The sequence below is a fragment of the Halichoeres trimaculatus genome, unplaced genomic scaffold, assembly GCF_033239565.1.
Source record: "Halichoeres trimaculatus isolate MK-OKI-2021-1 unplaced genomic scaffold, fHalTri1.1 fHalTri1_scaffold_14, whole genome shotgun sequence".
Lineage (NCBI taxonomy): Eukaryota > Metazoa > Chordata > Actinopteri > Labriformes > Labridae > Halichoeres > Halichoeres trimaculatus.
In genome coordinates, this window is record NW_027437192.1 from 33,653,369 (window position 1) to 33,681,363 (window position 27,995).

The 27,995-nt window shown below is 43.2% G+C and overlaps 1 protein-coding gene across 10 annotated transcripts in view; it reads left to right on the forward strand.

Annotated features, from left to right (window-relative positions):
- Positions 1–3,569: 3,569 nt before the first annotated feature.
- epb41a (erythrocyte membrane protein band 4.1a) overlaps positions 3,570–27,995 on the forward strand; it is a 105,341-nt gene continuing 80,915 nt past the window's right edge. For all 10 annotated transcript variants that reach the window (XM_074686238.1, XM_074686240.1, XM_074686241.1 and 7 more), the window contains exon 1: positions 3,570–3,710. The gene's annotated coding sequence lies outside the window, so the exon portion shown is untranslated. The remainder of the gene's footprint in view (positions 3,711–27,995) is intronic.

Here is a 27,995-nt window from a genome sequence, read left to right on the forward strand (position 1 = left end):
TATGACAAATTTCCCAGATATGGAAACTGCTGGTAATAATTATCCACTTTTTTAAAATCAGATATCCAATCCTTTGCTCCTCCACATAAATACTAGTTTGTATTTTTGCGCACTATAAAGATCTGGCTAATGCTGCTTTAGCGAAAGCTACAGCTAATAATAGCTACACCAATGTCAGCACATGGTGAGAAATTCACAGCAAACAAATTTCACTACGATTCATGAATGTTTAAACAGATAAGCTACATTCAGGGACTGCATTAGCTGCATTAGCTACATAAACTATGATAAGCTAACATTTCAGGATTTAGAAGATACAAAATGTAGCTTCTGAATACTGTAACGTTAGCTTAACATTGGCTTTTCATAGCTTAGCTGTCTCATCAGTCATGTGATGCAGTTCATGGTAGTGAAGTCTGCTTGCTGTGACTTATGTCGCCCTGATCCGACATCAGTTTATAATCCTTTTGTAAAAATGAGAAGAGACAGTTGCTGTGCCTACGACAGACGGACAGAGACTAGGGAAAATGAGGAATCGAGCGTTGTCTCGTTTCTTAGGGGTGTGTTGTCACCCATCTGTTTGGAGGGCCAAGAGAAGGGGGAAAAGGGAGGTGGGGTGGGGATTATTTCTTTGAGAGGTCTTTGCTGCAGCGAGGACTTTCAGGTGGCTCATGGATGTAACATCCATATCATACTGCCATGTCTGCTCCTTAAGGCCTGCTATGGCTGTGCTTGCTCTTCCTCTCTGCATGGTTCATTGCATACCACTTTGTCAGAATGCCAGTTAGTAAATGAAAGCAACTTTTATTTCAGATTGAGGTGTTTTATCACAGTAACAATAATTAAATGTCTTCACGAGTGTCTGTTAAAATGATCAGCCAATCATCAGACTTCACAGTTTGACCTCAGGGAAAGAGTTTCCCTCTGTGAAACTGCTAACATGCACTGATTGTAGGCCTACCCATGACATGTGGACAGCCAGCCCTGGCTCATGTGTTTCTGTGTGATATGAGTTTAAATGCTGCACTCCGCTGAAAAACGAAAGAGAGACTGAAATCAGAGGAGTTTAGAAAGAAGGTGAAGTGTTTCTGAAGGTTAAAGTCCTTCAAAGACCTCCTCTGTGCTGAGTGGTGGTCTCAGTGTGTTAGCATGGACCTTTAGCTCCTGATCCCTGTAAGAACAAGTTTATTGTTGTTGTGAGTAATCAGAGCGTTCCTGACACGCACGTAGACGAAGGCCTGCTACGGTGTTATGTAACAGAACACATGTGGGATTATAATCCTCTACGTGGCTGTCTTTAAGTAAAACCTGGAGCATCATCTCGATGAATTAAAGGCGATGATTTCAGTTTGCACCCCCTACTCCCCCAACCCTGCTGTGCCTCTGACACCTCCATAAAACTGGATGTATTGATCTTTATTGAGAGGATGCTTGGTTACTGATGGTGGAGCACTGAACACCAGCTCCCTGAGCTCTGATTGGTCCAGGCTGCAGCATCCCTGTTCCCATTGGCTGATCCCACCAATACACTTTCTTATTACATACAGGGCTCCTCCCTCCTGTGGGAAACATGGGGGGAGAAAGGGCATGTGTGCCCTGTGTGCTGTCTTACAGGTTTGGTGTGTTTGCGCTGCAACTACAGAGCTGTTGCATGTTTGAACCCCAGAAACATACCCAGGGTTAGGTTGGGGCTGTGACCCAGTGAGAGAAGAAGGCATGCAGAGAAATATAACAGCTGGAGTCAGAAGGAATCTGGAGGAGCAGACCATTTCTGCTCTTAGTGTCATCTATACACTAACACAAAAAGCTCAGTTTGTCTTCTAATTCTTAATCTCATTACACTTACACTGAAATGTGAGATGTTGGTTGACAGTGATTGAGTATAGTCTCCCTAACTGAAGCACTTTAGGCTGCCGGTCATGCCTGCACAAAACTGAGGTCTCTGTCCTCTGAATCCTCAAACTGTGTTTCAGTGTTTCAGGAACAAAGCTTTTTTTCTTAAAGAGTCCTTATAAATGTTTTAATTGTCCTGCCAAACGTTTGATTTCTCAATCTTTGCTTCTCAGTTTCACATTTCTTGAAATTTTTGATTCTCATAAAATATTTTTCTTTATTTATTTTTATGTGTTGATATTTGCGTTATGTAAAATATTTATGTGTTCCTGAATGGTTTGTGTGTGTGTGTGTGTGTGTGTGTGTGTGTGTGTGTGTGTGTGTGTGTGTGTGTGTGTGTGTGTGTGTGTGTGTGATGAATGTAGTGGTGTGCACAGAGGGGGGCAAGTGCCCCTTTTGGAACAAAGATTACCACAGTGCCCCCTATGGAGTCAAAGCACATGCCTTGGTGTCCCTTTTAGAACAAAATTGCACTAAGTGGCCCCTTTAGAACAAAAACACGCACTAAAGTGCCCTCGTTGGAACATTAATGCGCATCTAAGTCTGCCCTTTTGAAGAAAAGTGTGCGCTAAAATCCCCCCTTTTAAACAAAAACATGCTTAAGTGCCTTCCTGGTCGATAAAACACACTAAAGCGCCCTTCACACCGCCGCGCGGTAACCGCCCCGAAAACCGCTCCTCTGCCGGCAGAGGCCCCTGAAATGCAGAGCGTTTTTCAAAGCGGCTCCTGCCACCGCGGCATGAGCATGGGGTAACAGGCGGCAGCGACGTAGAGGTGATTCGGCGAACGTTACAGCAGAGCCCGCCCAAAAGTCCTTCACAACACTCCCTCCTCAAAAACACGTACCCCCTAGTAGTACCTTTCAGTTTCTGTTTACTCTATAATGTGCATATGAAAGATTTTATTATTATTGTAGGGCTCTGGATATTCAGATACCGGCAGTATTAGCTCCTCCATTGCTGTTCTGCCCCGCGAAGCCTGCTATTTCCGGGTTTTCTTTTTCCTTCGATGTGATTGACTGTTCCCAGGCGGCTGCCGCCAGAAAGTTCAACACGCTGGACTCCAGGCGGCAGGGGGAAATCTGTGCGCGTGCACGTGGGCGGCAACCGCTTCTGGGTCCAACCGCCGCAGCCAAAACCGCTTGCCGCCTGCCGCCCGACCCTCATTAAAATGACTGGAGGCGGCGCGTTGCCGCGCGGCGGTGTGAAGCCCCCTTTACTTTCATCTTATGTGGAAAAGATACAAAAATCTCTCCTGGCTGGTTAAAATATGATAGGCCCCCTTCTTGGGTGTGGGAAATGTCTTTTTTTTTTTTTTTGCCCCTGGCCCCTTAAAGAGTCTGTGCACGCCACTGCATGAATCATTTCTGCAGATATGAATTCACATATTTTACATCCCATGCAGGTGTTGAGCAATTGACTACACTTCCCCTTTCCTTGTTTCTGATTATGCTAGTATAGCGCATCCATGCTGAGCTACTCTAACCTGAGTGTAGCTGAGGACAGAGCAATCACACACACACACACACACACACACGCACACACACACACACACACACACACACACACACACACACACACACACACACACACACACACACACACACACACACACACACACTGCGCCTCCTCCCTCTGTGCCTGTCAGCCCGCGCTGAGGGCTCAGGGCTCCGTGCAGCTGGTACCTAAACACATTGTGAAAGCCTCAGCTTCTCCTCACAGCGCTGCTGCTCTGACTTTGTCTGACCATCGCTGGGATTTATCACTGAGCGTTAATTGAAGGACCTGACTTTCCTGCTGGAGGATCTGAACCGAGCGGTGAGTGGATCTTCAGGTCTCAGCATTACGGAGGATTTGTTGACATTATTTCACTTTCAGCGCCATTTGCAGACAGGTACACCTACCGCCCCTTTTATTGTTCCCACCGTCTAACGCGATGCGTTTGTTTGAAAAGCCCGGGGATGGAGAGCCGGGCTTATATAAACAGAAAGCTTTTATAACACAACGTGAAATGTGAGAATACGCGGCGCTGAGAGGGAATGAGGGGGATCAGATGAGATGCTCAGATTCACGTAAACACCGACGCTCCTGACATTCCTCATACAGCCTGAGCGCGCTGACACCATTGGTTGGATCTGAATTATCTCAGCTTTTCTTTGTACTGATCCTCATCCTCACAGCCTGCTGAGTCTGTGTCTATAGCTCCCTGTTATTTTACACTGATGAAGGGAGCAGAGGCTGTTTGCTTCATGTGTTTTTGCAGCAGCTACTGTATGGATCCATCATGGAGACTGTTGTCGGTAGGATCAGCGGGAACAGATCCAGAGTCAGTCTGTGGGTCCGGGGGAGGGCTTTAAATAGTTCCACGTTAGCATCAAGAAAAGCGCGAGCCCAATTTCATTATTTACCATTTAATCATATAATTCATATATTATAATGTCATCAGTGCGTGATAATATCGGAGTTAATGGGCGATAAAAAGGCAGAACGGATGAACTCAAAGCTCTGCTGTCAGAGCCTTCAGATCACCTGAGAGGCTGTTCTCACGTCATCACGTTGAATTAGAGAAGTGATCAATAAGGTCACATCAGGGCACCTAAAAGTCACCACCTGGCAAACGTAACAACAGAGAAATATCCTTTTTAGGAGCTATTTGCCTCAGCTCACCTGGATCAAAGTCATTCTGGAGCCCTAACCCTGACCTTTTTTATTTTTAATAAGTTTGCATGAATTAAAACATTGATTTTTTTTCAAATATTCAAGAGTTTTTGAAAAAAAAAAAAAAAAAAAAAAAAAAAAAAAAAATATATATATATATATATATATATATATATATATATATATATATATATATATATATATATATATCTATTGCAAAAATTGTAAATTTTTAAATTTCAAAAATGTGCAAAAAATATATTAAAAAAACAATAAAAAATAATAACACTTGAATCTGATAACACATCACTACTTTTGCTCAACTTATCATTTTTAGTTGCTAATGTCTTGCCACATATCAAACATGCATATTAGTCCAGCATGTTGTCAGATAAATAAATTAATCCACACAGAATTGAAATCTGTATTTTCTTCCAGATTAGTCTTTTTGTAGATGTAGTTATCTTCCCAGGGCTGTAAAACTTGAGGTTAGCCACAGGTGTATGGAAAGTTGGTGGGCTGTTGATGTTGTAGGAAGTGAAGTAGAGCGGTGGCAGGCTTTATTGACAGATGAGATGAAGATTTAGTTCAACTAAATGTTAACACATTATTCAGTGTTAGTGTCTTTGATCATCATAAAAAAATATATTTTTTTGATGTTTCTTTTTTTTATTTAACCCACAAGGAGCCACTGCAAAGTAGTCAAAGAGCCGCAGAAGGCTCCAGAGAGGTTGCAGGGCGCAGACCTTTGTCTTACAATCACAGCCCAGGTTCCTCTGACAGGTAGATGTTCCCTTTTTGAAGTTTTTACAGTCACTTTATGTGGACATGAAGTTTCCACCCTGACACCTAAGAGTGAAGGAAGCAGCCCCCTAGCTCAAATATAATTTCTTTACTGACTTTTAGGTTTTTAAATGAGCCAGCTGGTAGAATAAACCATACAGACAGAGCTGGACATGACACCTTTTGGTGGTTTAGTGAGATACTTTGCAGCCCTATTTTATTTTATAATTCCAGCTGAACGTAAGTAAATGTTTGTGTAAAGTAAAGGAAGAAGTCCCCCCAGATTTAAAGGATACTGAATTCAAAGGGTAGATTTTGGTTGTGGTGATTATAGAGATCATCCTGTGCTGTCTGAGACACACTACGGGGTCAGTGTAGGGACAAACACTTTGTGCTACATGGAGAAACACAACTTTAAAGAGAGCCTGTTCACCCAAACCTAAATCCATTCTTAAAAAACTCTGAAGATGTTCCTCAGCTCAGTCATCACTCCCTGTTTTTTATGCTAGTAATGTCCATGTGTGATCTTACTCTGTGATATGGCTGTGTCAGCAGGAGAGCTGAACACACAGAGGGAGTGTTAGTACACACACACACACACACACACACACACACACACACACACACACACACACACACACACACACTAAAGCAGTGGGTCAAAGCCTTTTTTGTCTTGTGTAGCCCCTGATCCTTTTTGTCATGTCATGAGTTCCCCCTCACTCATACCTGTTGATAATTCTTCAAAAGTAGCATAATTGATTATTAAATGAAAATCATTTTATCTCCTTAATTTGAACATTTAATTCTCTGGCAAAGTAATTTAAATAAATAAATGCAAAATCGAAACAATCAGCCTGTCTTTGATATTCTCTGTAACTCATGTAACGTTTAGTCCACTTGAAAAAAGGAATAAAAAAAAAATCAGGAACAAAACACTCCACAATATGATATTTGGACACAGCATAGAAGTTTTATTTTTTCATCAGACCTCTGAGGTTTGTTAAACAAGAGCTGGAGGAAAACTTCTCTGTTGAGTTTTAAAGAATGAGGAAAGATACAAACTGTAACTTCTATCCCAAAGAGGGCAGAAAGGTGACGCCTGTATGATGATGAGTGCGAGCAGGATTAACAATCAGCTGATGCAAAATATAACAAGAGCAGACCCTTTAACAGTGGTAAATCATCCTTGTTTCAAGCGCTGTCCTTGGTGCTGAAGATACAGTCAAGTGGGTCTATACTCCAAACGCTAAACCTCTGACAACACAGGTAGTGGAGATAGATCAAAAAAACATCAGAAGATCAACAGAAATACCCACAAACTAACAGCAAGCGGCGAGCAGCGAGCAGAAAACAGAAGTCATGCAAACCAACAGTACGCAAAGATCCCCATGGCCAAAAACTTTGTATATCATCACCCTATCAAAACAGTGGCCTAAGTCATTTTTCTAGTGTTTGAGAAAACACAAATAGCTTTACCAATAACAAAGCATTTGATATTTATGAATCATTTCAATCAAAAAGGCCTTCACAGTGGATGACTGCTGACATGTAGAGAACATTGTGTGTCAATCATGTAACATTAAAGAACAAAGTGACTTAGGCCATTTTTTCTAACATTCTAGTCTAACTTATCAACTTTAAACCTGGCTTAAACTTCATTCCATAGAGCAAACTCAGAACTGAAATGACCCTGAGTTCAATGAAATGTCAGGTAAATCAGATTGGTCAGGAGGCAGTCCCTGTCCTCTCTTCTCCAGGTCTTCTTTGCTGGTTTTTATTGAACTTAAACCATTTCCAACATCCAGTCCAGACAACTTTCTGAAACCTGACCATTAACTGTGCTTTAATTCCATAGAACAAACTCAAAACGTAAATAACTCCAAACTAAACTGAACAACTGTCAGGTCACTCATACGCTGAGTAGGTATACTTATACATCTACCAAAGAACAAAAACATCTCTTTAATTTTAGAACTCTGAGGGGTGTTATTGCCCTGTGCTCATTAATGTTTGTTTACAGAAATAAGTGGGCTAGCCAGGAATAGGTAGCTAGCTAGAAGTAGCTAAATTTGTAGTTAAACATTAAGTTGTGAAATTTAGACTAAATGACTACACAACATTATAGCCTAGCCTTTATGATAGAAGCCTAATCACTCAGCAGTAGAAACTGATTCAAGAATCATGTTTACAGCTTCTTCTGCTCCAAAGTTTCTGTTTCTTCTAGAAGCAGCCGCCATCATGAAAACTTGGCGAATTGACCAAGTCACAAGTTTTATCCTGAATAATCCAAAATTTTGACTTAGACTACAAATAAAATGGCCACAGTCACCCTCTTGACATAGGCCATTGTCCTATAGGATATAAAGAGCATCAAGATCATCCTTTTCAATAAAAATTTAAGAGATTTTACCAAAGATGACCAGCATTATCATGATGATTTCAGACAAAAACTAATTTTCTTCAAAACTGACTTATGCCATTATTTTATCAGGGTGATGATATGTGAAACAAAAACACAGACAGCTATTAGTAACTAACGTTGCTGCTGCAGCAGCTACTATTACATTACTGCTGTAATCCAAAACAGATAGAGGAGGCAAAGATTGTTTAACCTATGATCTGCATAATGCTGCCTTCTTTCCACAACAAATTAACTGTTTCCTTTTAAAGAGTGGCTCAGAGAAATGCCGTCTCACAAAAGTTCAATACTTTCACCATCACTTTATTGATGAAATTTTATTTACAACCTCACACACACGCACAGAGCAGAGGTGTGCGCACAATTACGCAGGATCTTACGCAAATAAAATGTCATGGAATTAATAAGTACATAGTATAAGCACACCGAGAGTAATTATGAATAAATATTTTTACCTTGATTTATAGGGCGCCAAACATGGCCTTGCTTTCTGGTGTGTTGCTAATGAAGCTTCTGACAAAACATGTCACATCCAGCCGCCACCAGGGGGGGCTGCAGCCCCAGCAGCACCCCCCTTCTGGCGTTAGTGTTCCCCAGTAACTGTGGCTGTTTCCCAAAGCCAAGGTACCTTGCCTTGCCTTGGGCTGTTTCCCAAAGCCAAGGTACCTTGCCTTGCCTTGGGCTGTTTCCCAAAGCCAAGGTACCTTGCCTTGCCTTTGAAGGCAGTGCCTCCGAAGCCACTTCCTTCCAATCCAAGGCAAGTGTCCTGCCTTTGCTCCAAAGAAGATGCTAATGGAACAGCCTACAAAGGCACATTTTGGGAGGAGCTCAGACGGCTACAAATATTGTCATAGCTTGCCACTTTTCTATACTTTTTGCTTTTTTATTGTCACATCATTGACACTCTGCAGGTGCAGCTTCTCAGTAATCATAGTTACGTGAGTGACACACAAAAGAGTTAAGTGGTGGACATGGTATAAGTTGTTATTTTCAGAGGTGTATTTTGTTACTTACATTTAAATTGGAATTTACCACGCGCCTCCGCTGGTGCGTGTTTTCCTTCCATTTTTTCCTTTTTTGTAGATTCACGCATTGCATGTTGGGTATTTATTGCCATGGCAAGGCAGCGGAGGATACACCTGTGTATCCTTGGTCAATTAGCCACATGCTAACCAAACGGAGGACATATTCCTCCGGAGGACATGAACATTGGAACAGCACTTAGGTAGCGACTGATGATGTGGATGCCTGCCCACGGCCACATCAGACCAAGGCAAGGCAAGGTACCTTGGCTTTGGGAAACAGCCTTGGTCTCATGTGGGCGTGGGGTAGGCGTGGGCAGGCATCCACATCATCAGTCACTGCCCAAGTGCTCTTCCAATGTTCATGTCCTCTGGAGGCATTTGTCCTCGGTTTGGTTAGCATGTGGCTAATTGACCAAGGATACACAGGTGTATCCTTTGCTGCCTTGCCATGGCTATAAATATCCAACATGCAATGAGTGAATCTACGTAAAAGGAAAAAATGGAAGGAAAAACCACACCAGAGAGACGCTCCAGTGGAGGCGCACAGTAAATTCGAATTCAAATATAAGTAACAAAATATGCCTCTGAAAATAACAACTTATACCATGTCAACACTTAACTCTTTTGTGTGTCACTCATGTAACTTTAATTACTAAGAAGCTGCACCTGCAGCGTGTCAATGATGTGACAATAAAAAAGCAAAAAGAGTACAAAAGTGGCTAGCCATGACAATATTTGTAGCCGCTTGAGCATATGGTCTACTCCCACGTTTGTATTTAACTTTCCAAGCACTGTCCACAGTGCAACACGTTATGTGAGATCTGATGGTAAAAAATATGCCTTTGTAGGCTGTTCCATTAGCATCTCCTTTTGATCAGAGGCAGGACACTTGCCTTGGATTGGAAGGAAGTGGCTTCGGAGGCACTGCCTTCCAAGGCAAGGCAAGGCAAGGCAAGGTACCTGGACTTTGGGAAACAGCCTGTGTGTCTGTACGCATGGGGAAAACTCCGCCGTGTGGGATGTAGAGAGACGAAATTTGTGAGCTGCAAAGACCCACTCTGTCTCTGATTAGTTCCAACCACGATTTGAGCTTACCAAGAGTGTGAGTTTTGGTCATAGCAGTTTTTGGCATGTTCAAGAGCCCTGAACAGAAGAATTTACATTTGAAACATTTTTAAAAAGATCATAATCCTGAAGGCATGGCTGTTGTTTTGGTGTGGCGGTGTGCCATAGTCATTTACAGGTAGTGGAAACTTGAGCTGGCTTGTCGGTCATATTTACCTGGCTGTAGGTAAACATCAGTTTTGATTTTGCTGCAGCTATGCCACAGGTTATTGTTTCCCTGTGGAGACTAGTTGTAGTGCACAGCTACCATTTTATTGACGGGCTGATTTTAGTACCTCCATGTTGGGAATAAATTATTAAATGTTTCCACGTACCCCCTGCATTGTGTGTGGGAACCCCTGGATGGGAATCGCTGCACTAAAGCACCTTTTCCACCAAGCTGTCACACATTTTGTGGCATTTCCTTTGACTAAAATCAGGACAAGTCCTCAAATTACCGACCCCTACCGTCCCACTTTCTGGCACCCTTCTATTGGGGTGCCATACATACTGATCCAACCCCAGAAGGTGGAGCTAGAAACACTGCAGTCCATTGATTGGTGGAAAGAATCATCACTTCCTGTGTGACAGCAGTGATGGAGAACAACACATGATCCTGCCATGTTTAAATCATGATTGTTCTTTGTAACAAAGAGCCACATGCCGACCACAAAGAAAACGAATTGCTGGATGTCTCCATCGTTGCTCTTTGTTTACTGTGTCACAATTTTCTTCTTCGTTTGAGTTAGGGGGGTACACTGTATCGCTGTCACAGGGCCTCATGTTGTTATTAAGTGTCTGGCTTACATGCCGCCTACCAAGAAGGTAAATGGTAATGGAGCAGTACTTGGAGTACTTGGCTCATTTCTAGTCTCTCCGACCACTCAAAGCACTTTAAACTGCTAGTCCTATTCAGCCATCCACACCACATTCACATACTGATGGTAAAGTTCTGTAGTAGGAACCATCAGTTTGAGCTAACACATTCACACCCATCCACACACTACTAACCAGCAGTTTCAGATTCAGTGTCTTGCTCAAGGACAGGAGCTACCCTCGATCCTCAGAATGAAAGACGACGAGTCTACCACTGAGCCACGGCTGAGCCACGGCTGGCTAAATGCAAAGAGCGTCAGGCTTTACTGATCCAGCTCATACTAAACTGTACTGATCCAGACTAGGTTTTGTTATTCTCCCTATCAGAGAACTTCATCAGCGAGCAGCTTTAAGATCTGCTGATGGTCAGAGTGCTGGAAACACAGAGGTGTTTGGAGGAGCTGGTGAAAGTGAGCTTTTCAAAGCTGGTGTTCTGTTACAGGCCGACAGCAGCAGGAAGCTGAAAGCAGATGCCTTGGGCAGGCTTTAAATCTCCACTAATAGCTATAGGGCGCCTGTCAGTGACGTGAGCCGAGCTGTACCTATAGGTATGTGTGTGTATACATATATAGATATATATCACTCAGCTTCTACTTTTGTAACACTTTTGCCACAGTGCCCAGCCCTATGGAAAGGGTTTCTTTTGGCTTGGTGTGTATCTGGTTTCTGGTTCTTCTAGAGTCAGCCTCTAGTGTTAGGGACTGAAGATTACAGCACTTCTGCATTGCCTCATATTTTCAGACTGTAGGCTGGTGCTTGGCTGAGCCTCCCAGTACCAGCCTCTGAGTAGGTAGCACTATTTGATAGAACGCCCTCTCAAACGTCTGCTTGGTGCATGTATGAACACTTTGTTAGATGTCTTCAGCCAGAGCAGATAAGGACAGTGACTCTTAAACAGACCGACTCTGATCAGGTTGGAAATGTTGTATATGAACACATAGCTAGTGACAGCACAATTTAACAAACGTAACAAAAAAAAATGTAAGATTTACCCGATTGGCTGTTCCTCTGCCCCCATTTTAATCAATTCATCCACTTCATTAGTTGGCTATCTACATCTCAAATGTTTGATCCACTTCCAGAAAGTGAGCTCTGTACTTTGTGAAAAGATTGTTTTCTGTTTCAGTTTGTTCAGTGTCTGTAGTGTGGTTTCTCTCCAGCTGACAGCCTGAGCTCAGAGGGCAGTGTTAAAGCTGCTACATGCCATCAGAGGAGCAATAAAGACCCTGAACATAAGCACAATACACACTCTAGAAGGAACTTTGATGACACTACATTCCCCTGTGGGTGGAAGCTTGAACTTGTTATTTTTATCGACCTTTTAACTTCTTATGGAAGAATGATATTTACATTATTATTCGGTATTCTGTGTGCATGTTAAAGCTCTATTGTGGCCTTTAATTCCTTTATTTTTTTGAGGCTCTGCAATTCTCAGGTTTTCAGAGCTCCTGGGTCCAGCAGCTCTTTGTTCATGTCATGGTCACATAGTCTGAGTTAGGGCTGCACGATATGGCCAAAATCCAATATCTCGATATTTGGAGGCTATATCTCGATACACGATATGTATCTCAATATTCTGATTTCTCTTCTAAATCACGATATTAATGTTAGATTGAACACTTTGATGTATAAAATGACATCAGTTGAATGATTTAAGCAGACCTTTCAGTTGGATTTTTAAAATTTAAATGCAAAAAGGGGAAATCTCAATCAGGTAAAGTTTAGCAAACCTTTAATTTTAAACCAAACTTTAGGTGGTTACATATTTTTAGTTCCAGTAAAATAATTCATTCAGATATATTCAACTAGCTGATTATATTATATTATATTATATTATATTATATTATATTATATTATATTATATTATATTATATTATATTATATCATATTATACTTTCAAAATATCACGAACTACAGTTGGAGATAATATTAATTTTATTTCCATAAATCAGCCACCTGGTCATGCTGAAAGGACTCTATTGAGATTTGTCTTTGAGCCTGGGGTCTGGTTGAATTGTATTGGATTTGTGTTTGCCCTCTGATCATATCCCAGCTAGCAGTATTTTGGTATTCAGTTGTAAAATAGCATCAAACTCATCTGCCGTTATGTTTCGAGCTGTGCACAGCTGATTGCTTTGACTGAACGGCATTCAGACAAGGGGGCAGCGTATGCAGAAAAGCGAAAGTGAAAGTTAAAAACGTTCTGCATTTGTTTCTCGTTGTGGGGAGCTGGAAGAGAGATGAGCAACTACTACACTCTAGAAAACAAGCCCCAGGGACCTGCAACCCTAGACTGATATGACGTGCACGCGACTTTTCTTCTATCCTCTCCCAATATCATAACACGCATGCGCAGGAGATTTTTTCTGGGTGGGCGGCGGGAGCGTGGTGCTCACAGTGGGCCTTTTTCAAACCGCCCCCTACGCACTCTCCCTACCCACTAACCCTCCGTTTGCGCGTTCTCGCGGAGGGTCCGCCACATAAAGGGCCATCCCAAACCGATCCGAGGGGAGGGGTAGTGGGCTATAAAACCCTCCACAAGCGAGTCTGCACCGATGCCGACTCGCTGAACACGTGTAGCGCTAAATTGTGTCCAGTGTCAGCCATGGAGGAAGCAACATACGAATGTAAGTTCCACGCACATGTGCCTGCACAAATACTGTAAAACTAACAGAAATATTTAATGAGTGCAGATGTTCACAACTTTAGATGTACATGTCATTGATTAAGGCCTGCCTTGCATTTGTTCAGACAGTTTGTGTGTATTTGAGTGTCTAATATTTACAGGGACTTTCACAAAAACAAAAGAATTCATTCAAGTGAGAGTGAAACATGAAAAACTCTTCAATAAAAAAATAAATGCAGCCAAAGAAGCGTGGGAGTAAGTTTCTTTTGTATTTTCTACGTTATATTTTCTTTTTTTTTTCTTTGTCTGTTTCCGCCTGAGATCTAGGGAAGTTTCTGTCCCAAAGCTGTATTTATACCCTACACCCTGATGAAGTGAACTTCATTCAGTTGCGAGTGTGACTCGGGAGTGTGTAGGGGGCGGTTTGAAAAAGGCCCAGTGAGAGGAGCACCGGCTGAGCAGCAGAGAGTGAAACGAGCGAATCACCAAAGAGAATTACATTCTGATGTCTGAAAAAATGTAGTTTTCTGTTAATACTCGATGATTGCGATATATCCGTTTCATACATCTCACGTGCAAAAGCCCGTGATACATCGAATATACTCGATATTTCCCCCAGCCCTAGTCTGAGTAATGATAAAGTGTCCGTGAAGCCTTGGATCCAGTGGGGTGCTGAGCTGCTCATCCAGCACAGAGTGGACTCTAGGAATCAAATGGTTAATATTTACCTAGAGTCCTCTTCTTCTCAGTGTTCAGACTCTGTGAGAGTTGGTGTTTCACTGTGCTTTGTTTCCCGCTGTCTTCCTCTAATCAGATTTTTCCATGTCTTGATACACTCCTGATCAAGAGTTTAAAACAAGCTGAAAAAAGGGAAGAAATAACGTTTAAAAAATGTATGGAGATCACATCCTCTGTTTTACGACACTATGTTTAGGACAACTTTTTACCGAAACCAATGCCACAAGGTAAGGTATTTATCAACAGTTACATAGAGCTACTGTTAGAAACGGTTTTACAACATGCAAACTTTTAAAATTAAGTTTGTGGTGTAGTTTTTTGTCCAGAAGGTGAGCAGACTATCTGTTTAGTGTTACCCACAGTCCAGTGCTCAGAGACATGTCTGTAGCGTGTAATGTTAGTGAATCCTGGTTATGTCCTACCAGTTATCTACCAACTCCAACCTCACCAAGCAGAGCAAACATAACCTCACTCTTCATTTTATTGATAGACTTTCAAGTTTGAACAGACCACTGCAGAATAACTGCTGACTGTAAGTTGGAATGAAAATGATCACAAACAGTTTAGCTTGTGTTTTAGCCTGTGTTCTAGCTTGTGCTCTATCACTCCCCTATTACACTTTCTTCTGTTCCTCTGTCCATTTTTTGCCAGTCCAGTTCCAGTGTCCACCATCACTACAAAATTAATCACAGAAATAATTTTCAGCAGAGAATAACACTGATCTTTCTTCCCTCTTTGCTGGTCATGGGGGCTTCAACATGTAAATCAAGAAACCCAACTCGATCAGGAAGCTGAAAATAGCAAGTAATGATAACCTATTTTAACTTGTGGATTACGATCAGGCATAGACTTTTTCAAGATCACTTAGAAAGTCCTCACAGGGACTTAAGGTAGTAACAGCACAAAACAAGAACAGTTTCTTCCTCATTCAAGCTACCCACTCCAGAGACAGCAGGAAAAGTAGGCAGCCATCAGAAGGCAAGCCGGGACTGTTTCTGTTTCTGAGTGCTCTGTCAGAGTCTGGGCCAGAGACACAATAGACGAGTTCACTGTTTTTGTTTTGAGTATATATTTACTTTCACCAAACAAAACTTACGTACAGATGCAAGATATAGATATCCAAGTTTTCTTTCACCTGACTGCAAAGGCACACCTATATGCCCTCCTGTTCTTCGAAAGACTCACTACTTTGTACTTCACAGACTCCTACTTTAAGTCAGTTGTCGGCTCTAAACACCTTGGCCTGTATGCACATCCAGCCATCACAAAAATGGGACCATTATACCCATTTGGTCATAGAGTTAGCCACATGCACAACTGCAAATAACTGGCTGGTTAACTAATTGCACCATTAGAGCAACACAGGTGCAGATTACGTCATAACTCAGGGGAACTTCCTGGAAAACCCCTATTCAACAAATTTGAATTGTACATATGGGTACTGAGCATTAACAGTGATAAACATGGCGAGTGGTAACAGAGTCACTGTGAGTAAGTAGAGAAAACATTTATAGCGGAGACCTGGAGATTTTATAACAAGAATAAAGAATGAAAAATACAGCTGTTATCAGCTGGTCAGTCTCAAAAATAACTAAGAAAAATGACTTTTGGATAAAGATCTTGAACAGAGTAAATGTGTGTAGTGTTTCCAAATACACAGTAGAAGACCTCAAAAATGAAATAAGCAATATGGAAGCCACTATGTGGAACAAGCACCGCAGCAATGCCCCTATAACTCGATAAATAACAGCTGTTTGATGAACTCCAACACACATCTTGGAAGGACCCAGACATATAAAAGCAAAGAGCCAAGCAAATCTGCAAAACTGACTCCAGCAAGTTTTGCTGGTCTGAGACTTCAATTGCCTCTCTTACCTCATCTGTTAACTGAGAAATGTTGTCCTATAAATCTGAATTAGCTGTATAACTCCACATCATCGTACTATGGTTCATTTGATTCCCACATATCCACTATCTTTGCATATTTTGTCTTAAGCACAACGTCCACCATCTTTTGAACAAATAAAAAAGGTATGGTACTCCTGCTGATAGCACCTGTGATGGGTCTTTTGCTTCTTGGAGTCTGTTTTCATTGCTAATGGCTGGATGTGCACACGAGCCCTGGCCTGCACAGGTTATGTGGTTCAAAGTTGGGGGATCAGCCTGTCATTCTTCATGTACTAACCACAACCGATTAGTGAGGGCAGCTGTGGACAGTTCACCAGTGACTGTTCCTAACCACTATCTGATAGTGGGCCCTCATGGGGTGCAGTGACATCCTCTGTTGGTAGTAAAGTGTCTATATTGGCTTTCACTTTTCTAAACAGGGCACAGCCAATATCATGGATAGAGTTGCCAGTTGACTGTGGGGCATACAGTGAGCCTGCAAACTGTTCTGCACCCGGTGAACTCACTGGTGGTTTCAAATCTAGTGACAGCATGAAGTACCAACGGACTATCAAGGATTTCATTTGGCATTTTGACACGATGGATTTTAATGAATCCTGTTTTTTTCAATGTCATGGTCCATATTTCTTGGCTCAGCTGGTGTGCCAACACAAGGAGCGACACCAGCATATTTATGTTTCTGCACTGAATGACAAGCCTATGATGCCCTTTGCTTGTTGTATCAAATGCATGGAGCAATTTTTTGGTGTCTGCTTCTCCATGTGCAGCAGGTGGTTCCATCAGCTGAGATGGCTGATGCCACTTTTTCAGGATCATCAAATCCCCACATACATATTGCATGAAGAAGCAGGCTTAGGTCTTGTAATTCTTTAGCACAGTCAGAGCCAAAATACTAAACATATCCCACAAAAAGAAAAGCCATTTTAAACTTCACATTGATTGATTCCATAAAAATAAAGCAGAAATCTTAAGTATTGGGTTGTTTTGGTACCAGTGTTCCACTTAGACAGTTTTTGTTGTGGTGCTCCATGTCTGTATGAATCCAGCACATTTGAAAGTTCTTCAGAGATAAAACCATCTAAAACAAGGAAGCTAGTGCAGGAAACACATCTGAAGATACCAATTCTCTGCCAGAAAGGGTACAGCTGCTGCCGGATAGCCAAGAAGTGTAGATGCAGTCCTTCAGCAGTTGGATCCACTCTGCAGAAAGGGTTTCTTGACCCCATTCTGATCTGCATGTGCAAGGAAGACCACCAAATGACATCACAAGAGCTTCAGCAACAATGGTCAAACCAAGCTGCTGTCCATTGTCCTGGCGCTTACCCTAACCTACAATGTTTGTGGCCCACTTTTACATCATGGCTTAAGGGCCTTCAGGGTTGTCAAGAAGCCCCCGATCCATGAGAGACATAGGTTAGCCCAGCATCATTGGACCCAAGCACACAAGACCTGGACCCCCAGGAAATGGTAGAAGATTGTGCAGTCAGATGAGACCCGTTTCAAGCTTTATCTTCCTGCTGCTAATGTGATGGGACACAGAAGGCCAGGCCAAGCTTTATTTCCAGCATGTACAGTACCTACTGCCAGCATGGTAGGATGGAGGATCAGGGTTTGGGGATCCATGAGAGCTGCTGCTGTAGCTCCTCTCACTGTCTGTGATGGCATATTGAACTCTGACAAGCACTGAGCCATTCTCCGAATCCACATGCTTCCTTTTGAACGTGCTCAGTTCTGGCCTGGTCCAAACTGGATGTTTCAACAAGATAATGCCCCTTGCCACATATCCAGAACCAGGAGAATTTGGCTGCAGGAGCACAGGATCCAGGTCTCAAGAGTGGCCAGCTTAATCCCCAGGCATGAGCCCCATTAAAAATCTATGGTGGATTACCTAAAGGCCTGTTTAAAAGCATGAACTGAAGAATTTGGAAGAATTAAAATTGATAACTTAAGAAGAATTGGACAAGAAGAGCCCTTAACAGTGTGAAAGGCTGGTGGGAAACATACCAGCCAGGATAAGAGCTCTACTGCTGCTAACAGCAGGACTACTGGATATTAATTTGACGATGTGATGGTTTAATTATTTTCTATTTACTATAGAAAAAAAATCTTTTATTTGTTGTACCTTGATTTATTTGACTAAAAACACACAACTTGAAAGTAGGCTGTTAATTATAAAGTACAGTAGCCTTGCTACTTAGCTACTAAAGGGAAAATTTTAGTGTTCCTTTTCTTACAAACTTTGTGGTTGACTCTTAATGTAAATGTTTTCGTTTGTAGACAAATAGACAAAGTTAATCTTTTATGTGAAATTCACATAACACAATTCACTTTTGTTCAGACTGTTGACACCCGCTGTGATTGTAGTCAATGGGCTGCTTTCTCATGGCAAATCACAGCTTTGCTGGCTCAACAGCGCCCCCCTTTGGTGTCATACTCCTTTGTTTTTATTGATTACTCATTTTAAACATCAAGTTTGCGCATAAAATAATAATAATAAAAAAAAGATTTTTGGTGGAAGTTTGGAATAATGAGGAAGCTCTTAGGAAGAAAAATCTGATTTTACCACCTTTCATAAAACAGTGAATAAAAGGACAAAAAAATATTATTTGGGTTGACAACCTAGCTAGAATACATGTCAAGAGGTTAAATATTAATACTGGATAGGTTGTCAGCCTGTACCCAGAGGTGTCCTCCAAAGTTGCTATTTCAGTTTTGGCCCCCTGACTATGAGTAGAGTTTCAACATAAGAAAGACGTAATGGGAGTAAGAACTGATGTCCATTTCTGTAAACGTCCCTCTCCATCCATCGCCAAATGTTGTCAGAGTGATTTAGATCAGGGGAACATCAGGATGGTCCAAAGAGTGTGCTGATTCCTCTGGAAAAAGTCCAGAAACCCAGTCATTCCCAAACAGACCAGGGCCCTCAGTCATGAAGGAGGCCCCCTGCAACATCTCCACAGAGCCAGCCATCGTTTGGTGCCCCTGACCAACCTGAAGCTCCAATGTTCCATTGAAGGAAAAAGCCACAGATCATGATGGTGCCCCCTTCACTGTGCCGTCGTGAAAACATCTCCAGTGGGATCTCCTGGTCATGTCAATAACGTTGAAGCCATCAGGACGTCAAGGTTCAGTTTCTTCTCCTCAGCGAATCAAACTTTCTCCACCTTTCAGTGTCCCATGTTTGCTGCTCTCTGAAAAAGTCCAAACAGTGAGTTTGTGGCGTTGATGAAGACGAGGCCTTTGAAGACGTGTTTTCTTCTTAAAGCTCCTCTCTCTCAGATGGCGTCTGATGGTTATTGGGCTGCAGTCAGCCCCAGTAATGGCCTTTATTGGGGCCAATGATCGTCCCGTGTCTTGACAGACAGCCAATCACATCCTCCGGCTCAGCGCTGGTGAAATGGTTTTAGGTCAATAACTTGACTTCTTTGTTCCCTAACCCGCAGGATCTTTGAAGCAATCCAAAATGGCTGTCTCATGGTGTCCAACCTCAGCAGAGATGGCGTGTTGTGAGAGGCCTTGCTAATGCAGCTCATCAACGCGACCACGTTCAAAGAGAGAAAGATTTTTAGCCTTTACCATCAGAAGGTCATGACAGAGAGAATACCTGACAGGAAATCACATGAATCCACATTTAGGAGCAGGATTGGATCAGGTGTGTGCTGACTGATTGATTGATTGTGTATGAGAAGGTTTTCCGCTCTTTTCCTTCATTGTCTTTAAATATCTGCAGCCTCTGTTTCATCTGGGTCAGCCTGACTCGCTTTTTCTGGGTTGTTTCCAGAGCTTGTGCTTGCAGTGTGTGTGTGTGTGTGTGTGTGTGTGTGTGTGTGTGTGTGTGTGTGTGTGTGTGTGTGTGTGTGTTTGTGTGTGTGTGTGTATGGTGTGTGTGAGAGTGTGGGCAGGGTTTGACCGTGGGAGGGGTGGGGGCGGGGCTGGTTGTCGAGGCATCCAGCGGTTGGATAGACATCCAGCTTCCTGTCCAGCATTAGCTTTAATCCCACACTGGGAACGATTAATTTTAAAGCGGCTTTTAGGCCCTAAGCTCACTTTCAGCGCTCTGACACACTTTCACACAGAAACACACTTGTGTATGTTTTTATTTTTCAGAGAGAGTGTGTCAGTGTAAAGCTGAAAGGAAACTTAAGTGGGTTCAGATGTAAGAGTCAGAGCCCGAGCTGTTTGCTGAGCTCTTTGTTTGCTGCTCTGTGTCCTCCTATCAGAGCATCAGTCTCTGAAGTTCATCGTCACCCTGTGCTGAGGACAAGATCATTATACATCAGAGCTGTCTGCAATACAAATGTCCTTAAAAAGAACAGTATGATTGATGAATAAATAAATAATCCATACAGGAACAAATGCTGTCAGGGTCTAGCTGTTTCAAGCAGGGACCCTAAGCTTCTTCCCAATGTTGTTTCTGTTTGAAAAGTTAACTGGCAGTTCCTCCATGTGTACCACTGAGACCAGTTCATGCAACCAGTTTCTGAGGCATGGTGAAGCTGGTGTCTTTAAGTTCATTTTTGACCTCCTACTAGACATGCACCAATCGATTGGTGCCGATTTCCTCAATTTTGGGTGACCAGTGATCAGTGGATGGTGATCAGTGATGGGTGATCGGTGGTCAGCCCATCCTTACATATGAAACTGATCTTATATACCTCTGGGAAGGTCTGACAGACCTAATAAAAATTGGTATTGGCCAAAATCGGTATAGCAGGTCAAAGTTTTTTAAAGATCGGTGATAGGTGATTGGCCAGAAAATTGTGGTTGGTGCACCCCTAACCCTTACCATCAGAAGAGCTCATTGGATATCCAGGCCTTTGCTGTGGAAATTTTTCCTGTTTATTGTGAAGAATGAAATAGAGACTTCAGCCGGCCAGCAAGGTTTTATTTTCCTTTGCAAAGAAAAAGGTCAGTCAACAGGCGAGCGGTCAAGGTGAAGAAAGACCTCGAACAATGTTCGAGTAGAACATTTATGCTTGAGAGAAACGCTCCCTAAGGTACTGTTCACGCCCCTCTGTCTGCTACAGGAATCCACATTGAGACAAAGGCCTAGAAGTTGGGCAGAAGGTGTGATGACAAAAGGGTCTGGAAGCTTATTGAAGAATCAGGAGATAGGGTGTTTCAAGCAGTGAAAACAAAGACAATGAAGTTACAATTACACCCTCTTAAAACAATGGTCTAAGTCATTTATTCAGGCTTTTCCAGAAAAATGTCCTGTAAGATCAGCTGAGCCCATACACTCTATAATAAATGGACAAAGTCTTTGTGAAGTTACCTGTCAGCTTCGAAAACACAGTTTTTAAGCAAATTGTAAACAGGGGCCATAATGGAAGTGGGGCTGGTCCCGATCAACAACTCACCAGAGGAACATTACTTTGACAAATCCACCTCTCTGCAATCACAATGAGCGAGAATGAGAGCTACAAAGGTGTTTCTCTCTGAACAATAAAATATGATACAGAAATATTAAACAAATTCACCCAGGAGAGGAGTACAGTCATTAAGATCATTTTACACAAGTGATCTCAGGTTTTCAGGCTACATTTCTGTGGTCTGCTGATAGCCCATTGCCATAGACTAAGATAATGGGCTCTAATTTCGTGGTGCAGCGCAGGGGACAAAAGCCTGGCACACCCCGCACAGTCAATTTGACAATTTTGTAGGCCGTCTGTTAGGGCTGCACGATTATCGCAATCGCAACCGCAATCGCAATCGCAATGTCAGCACATGCAATTACATAATCGCAAAAGAGGTTATCGCAATCGCAATCGCAATGTCAGCACATGCAATTCAGATTTTTCTCCATGATAACCAAGCAAGTCTGTAGACTCATCATGACACAACTTTTTTTATTAAATCGCAAGCACAATCGCAATCGCAATATTGTCCACCTAATCGCAAATCGCACCTTTTCCCCAAATCGTGCAGCATTACTGTCTGTGCAGAGATGGGTGTGACGGCGCGCCGGGGGAGTTGACGGCGCGCCAGGGGGAGGTGTCGGCAGATTCATGTTGGCACAGTGACAATTTCATGCCAAAAACAGTGCAGAAAGTGCGCTGAAAATTCGCCAGCTCCAACTTGGTCTATCCTCGGCGCAGCTGTAATTTGGTGACAGGCGCAGCTGTAATTTGGTGACAGGTGCATATGTGCGCACATGTCATCAAAGCCTCAGAGGCAGGTTTCCAGAGTGTCAGGCAAATTTTAATGCAGTAAACAATCACAGTAATCACTATTTAATATAACCGTCTGAACCAGCATATACATTTATATCTATATTAACTGTCCCGTCACATCTGATGTCAGATTAAAGCCGTTTGTCATAGTGGAAAGTTAACCTGACGGCAGCTGGAAGTTTGATGCACATCTTACAATTAAACAATAAACAGCCTTAACATCTGATACTGAGTATATATCTGGCTTCTCTCATTTCATTTAATTCAAAGAAAAGAGGGAGAGAAAAGATAAGAAAAAAAGAGACAAAATAAACGTATGTCAGTCAGGATTTACCCGTGATTTCCCATATTTCTCTGTTCTAGTCTTTATTTTTAACTACTGACAAAGTAAACAAAGAGCAACGGTAGAAGACATGCAGCATTTTGTCCTCTTTGTATTTGGCATGTGACTCTTTGATACTAAGTGTTTTCAAGCTTTGTTTCAGAGAAGTCTGTATGTCACCAGGAGAAATGCAGCAGCTGTCGCATGGTAATTGACGATTCTTTTGACCAATCAATGGTCTGCAGTGTTGTAGATCCACCTTACGAGAGCGGGTCAGTTCAGTCTGGCACCCATACGAAAGGGTCCCAAAAAGTGGGACCGTTATTTGGATATCTGTCCCGGGATAAGTCAGTGGAAACGCCACGAAATGGGCGCTGTACCGAGACGAAACAAACCGGTCTGCTTGGTGGAAACGTGGCTTTTGAGGTGTTAGGTGAGAGGTTGGTTGTATCAGGGGTTGAAATTTCTCATTTTAACCAGAGAGGGGCAGAGTTTAGTGGCTCATGATGTGGAGAATCCCAATCCCTGAGCACTTTAAACACCTGAAGATCCAAAGTCCCCTCTTGGGTTGACCTGAAGAATTTTTCTTTTTTGAAAGTCTGTGTTTTAATCGCCCCAAACAAAGTCTAAGACATGAGTTTCATTGTTTTTGACAAAATCTGCTGAGATCCGAACAGGACAGTCTTGAAAGTCTAGATTTGAGAGTTGTACTTAAAAAAACAACATTTAATGGCTATAGGGATGGGTACCGATTTAGGTACTTTTATAGGTACTGACCAAATTCTGTCAAAAGTGCCTGGCACCAATTCATGTAAAATCAAAAGGTACCACAGTTAGGTACCTAAATGCATCCTTGTGACTGTGAGGGAGTGGAAGAGTAGGTGATTTTCCATGCTGGACATGAACTTGGCATTGAAAGGTTATATTTTGAAGAACAAATACGCTAAATTGAAAAAAAAAGTTTTATTATTAAAAAAATTGATATTTTTTACTACATAAATGCAAAAAAGTACCGAAAATTGGTACCGTTGAGTACTGGTACCAATTGTCAGGTACGGGGCATTAATACCATATCGTTTCAAATGTGAAAGGTACCAATCCCTAAATGGCAATAGCTCATCAATCACAGATAGAGGTGAGGTCCTTTAGTATTCCAGCTGTATTTGAGCCCTTTGATTTAAACCAGGATTTTAGATGCTTTAATCCTAAATATAAGATATGATCATGATCATCTTAAAGGGACAGTTATGAAAAATATATTTTCTCTAATAAAACACAAGTTCAATTTCATCCTAATTCACCATGTATTCTGAAAGATGAGGGGTACCCACTTCAGGATTGATTGAAGGAAATTGTCTGCTCAAAGTATAACAAGACATTCAGATGTACCACCTGAGATTCCCTTTGTGCGTGGTTGATTCCTGATCCCAAATGTAATTCTTTATAATAATGGGTACAAACACTGTCCCTGTCTCACATCCCGGTGTAAATTAGGACTCTGTTAGCCTATCATTTATTAAAACTGAGGGTTAAGGAGAAAAATGAACCATTCTAATCAAGTCCACATTCATAGATCCAAATCTGAACCTCAGAAAAATGAGGCCTAACACCTCCTCCCCCTCTTCAGTACAAACAATAAGCAACCGTGAGGAGCAGTAAGGAGCAGTACAAAGTGATGAGCAGCAGTGAGGAGCATTGAGGAGAAATGAGGGGCAGTGAGCAGCTGTGAGGAGCAATGAGTAGCAATACAAAGCAATGAGCAGCAGCGAACAAGGTTAGCAGCAGTAAGGAGCAAGTGGAGCAATGGTCTCCCAGTTAGAGGCAGCTATGATCAGTTATAGCATCAGTAAGGAGAAGTTACAAGCAGTGAGGAGCAAAGGTCTGCAGTGAGGAGCAGTAAGCAGCGGTGAGCAGAAGTAAGGAGCAATGAGCAGTGAGGAGCAGTGCAAAGCAGTTAGCAGCAGTGAGGAGCAGTGCAGAGCAGTGAGGAGCAGTGCAGAGCAGTGAGGAGCAGTGCAGAGCAGTGAGGAGCAGTGCAGAGCAGTGAGGAGCAGTAAGGTGCACTGAGCAGCAGTGAGGAGCAGCAAGCAACAGTGAGGTTCAGTGAGGAGCAGCAAGCAGGAGTGAGGTGCAATGAGGAGCAGTTAGTAGCAGTGAGGAGCAGCAAGCAGTAAGGAGCAATGAGCAGCATTGAGGAGCAGTGAGGAGACGTGCAGTGCTGCAGCCCAAAATAACACACAGAGCTGACAGGGCTCTTCTAGAACACCCCAGGGTTCTCACCTGCACACACCTGCTCTGTCTGCCAGCACAGCACTGAGCCCCATCTCTGGGAGAAGAGCTTGCTAACTTAGCAGTGCTAACATAATGCTTTGCATGTGTGTTAATCTAATGGCAGTCACAGGGAGGTAAAGTGTGTTTTCCCTGAAGCTGGTCATAGCTGTTCGTTTTGTCAGAAAACAGATGAAGAAACCTGAAAAGCAGGAGTAGGAGGAGCAGGAGGAGGAGAAGTGACTCTGCTGCTCTGTTCTGAGAAGAGGCAGAATTGTTTTTTTTCTCTGACATCTTGACCTCACACTGACCCAACGAGCATTAGCGTCAACATGAAGTAGTGTCCTGTGTGTGTGTGTGTATGTGTGTGTAAGTGTGCTTGTGTTTATGTTTGTTTGTTTGTGTGTGTGTGTGTGTGTGTGTGTGTGTGTGTGTGTGTGTGTGTGTGTGTGTGTGTGTGTGTGTGTGTGTGTGAGTGGTTTGTGTCACAGGCTGGATGCACCTGTTCCCTCCTCTGTCAGCGTTTGTGTCTGTGCAGGGAGACAGTGTTTTTTGAGAAGCTAATTAAAGCTCCAGATACCTAACACCTGGAGACTATCAGAACACCCTCACTTAGGGCAGTGTTTCTCAATCCTGGTCCTGGGGACCCCCTGCCCTGCATGTTTTGGATGTTACCCTACTCCAACACACCTGGTTCAAATGAATGGCTCGTTATCAGGCTCGAGCAGAGCTTGATGACGAGCTGATCATTTGAATCAGGTGTGCTGGAGTCGGGAACATAAAAAACATGCAGGGCAGGGGGTCCCCAGGACCAGGGTTGAGAAACACTGACTTAGGGATGGGGTAAGTTTAGAGCTGGGACTTGTGATTGCAGGAATACTTTTTGCGGACTGCTGTCTGCCTCCCTCTGTCTCTCTCACACACTCTGTTTTGATTCTGTTGTCCTGACCTGGGCCCTGTTCTACGAAGCAGGATTACTGCCTAGCGAGGTAGCTTTGAGGATAGGTTCTGGATTCCCTGTTCTACGACACGGGATCACTCCTCAGCGAGGCGAGTCTCCATGGCAACATACGCTGAACGGCTAACCTGTTTCGGGGCAGGTTAGGTTCCAGATTGAACTCGCAGTAAAAGTGCATGTTGAACAGTGCTAATTCAGGATGATAATGGCACAAAAGATTTTTTTTGCACTACACTTACGCATTTAGACTGTCAGCAATTTTCTGCCAGCACTCCTTCCGTGCTTTAGCAGCGGCGACGGTGTTGCTTTTAACGTTAATTACATGTTTCAGCTCGTCATACTTCCTCATGATCACCTCCTGCTCCTCCTGAGTGAAGTATGTGGTCCTTCTCTCTCCGGCCTGCTCTGACGCTCCAGACTGCTCCATGTTCGCGATTGGTCAGATGCAGCGGGCTCCGCCTTATATGCGTGCACACGCTCATTCCCAAGCTGGATCCACTTATGAGGTTGATAACCAGCGTCGTAAAACCGTGTAGTGAGACCGCCAGCTGCCACGCTCAGTTCAGCGAGGTAGCTCCAAGGCTATCTCGCTAGGCTGAACTTGCTTCGTAGAACACGGCCCTGATGGATCAAACTGATAAAAGCAACTGCTGACACAAACAGCTCACAGGCTGCTCAGTTGTCCAGACCACTGGTGTTTTGACCAGTCAGGGTTCAGCAGAGGTTGCTCTCTTTCAGCTTTGCATGGCTGGTGACCAGCATGCTCCCACGATGTCCCTAGCAGTACCACTTTGACCTACTGCACTGAGGGTCACACAATGACCATCACAAGAGTCACAGAGTGGCAGCTGTTTTCTCAGTGGATTCTCTTCCCATCAACCAGTTAGTGTGCTGTTATCTCTGCTTATGCCTTGGTGTATAGATGTGTCTGAGGATCAGTGTGTGTGGTGTCTGCAAAGGAAAGCTTCAATTGGCTCAGCAATCATGTAAGAGGACAGGTTATAATGTAGGAGGAAGGACAGGTAAGTATGTAGGAAGGAGGACAGGTTAGCATTCAGAAGGGAGATAGGTAAGCATGTAAGGAGGAGGACAGGTTAGCATTCAGAAGGGAGGACAGGTAAGCATGTAGGGAGGAGGACAGGTTAGCATTCAGAAGGGAGGACAGGTGAACATGTAGGGAGGAGGACAGGTTAGCATTCAGAAGGGAGGACAGGTAAGCATGTAGGGAGGAGGACAGGTTAGCATTCAGAAGGGAGGACAGGTGAACATGTAGGGAGGAGGACAGGTTAGCATTCAGAAGGGAGGACAGGTAAGCATGTAGGGAGGAGGACAGGTTAGCATGTAGGGAGGACAGGTTAGCATATAGGGAGGAGGACGGGTTAGCGTTAGCATGTATAGAGGAGGACAGGTAAGTATAAAGAGAGGAGGACAGGTTTACATGTGGGGGGAGGACAGGTCAGAATGTAAAGAGGACAGGTCAACATGTAGGGGGAGGGCAGGTTAGCATGTACATAGAAAATTGGTTAGCATGAAGGGAGGAGGACAGATAACATGTAGGGGGAGGACTGGTTAGCATGTACAAATAAAACAGGTTAGCATGAAGGGAGCAGGACAGGTGAGCATGTAGGGAGGTACAGGTTAACATAAAGGCGGAGGACAGGTAAGCATGTACAAAGAAAACAGGTTAGCATGTAGGGAGGAGGACAGGTAAACATGTAGGGGGAGGACAGGTTAGCATGTACATAGAAAATTGGTTAGCATGAATGGAGGAGGAAGGGTTAACATGTAGAGGGAGGACTGGTTAGCATGTACAAAGAAAACAGGTTAGCATGAAGGGAGCAGGACAGGTAAGCATGTACAAAGAAAACAGGTGAGCATGTAGGGAGGAGGACAGGTAAGCATGTAGGGAGAAGGAATGTTTAAAATGTAGGGGGAGGACAGGTAAGCATTTACAAAGAAAACAGGTTAGCATGTTGGGAGGAGGACAGGTTAGCAGGTACAAAAAAAACAGGTTAGCACGTTGGGAGGAGGACAGGTAAGTATGTAAGGGGAGGACAGGTTAGCATGTAGGGAGGATGACAGGTTAACATGTAGGGAGGAGGACAGGTTAGCATTCAGAAGGGAGGACAGGTAAGCATGTAGGGAGGAGGACAGGTTAGCATTCAGAAGGGAGGACAGGTAAGCATGTAGGGAGGAGGACAGGGTAGCATGTAGGGAGGAGGACAGGTTAGCATATTGGGAG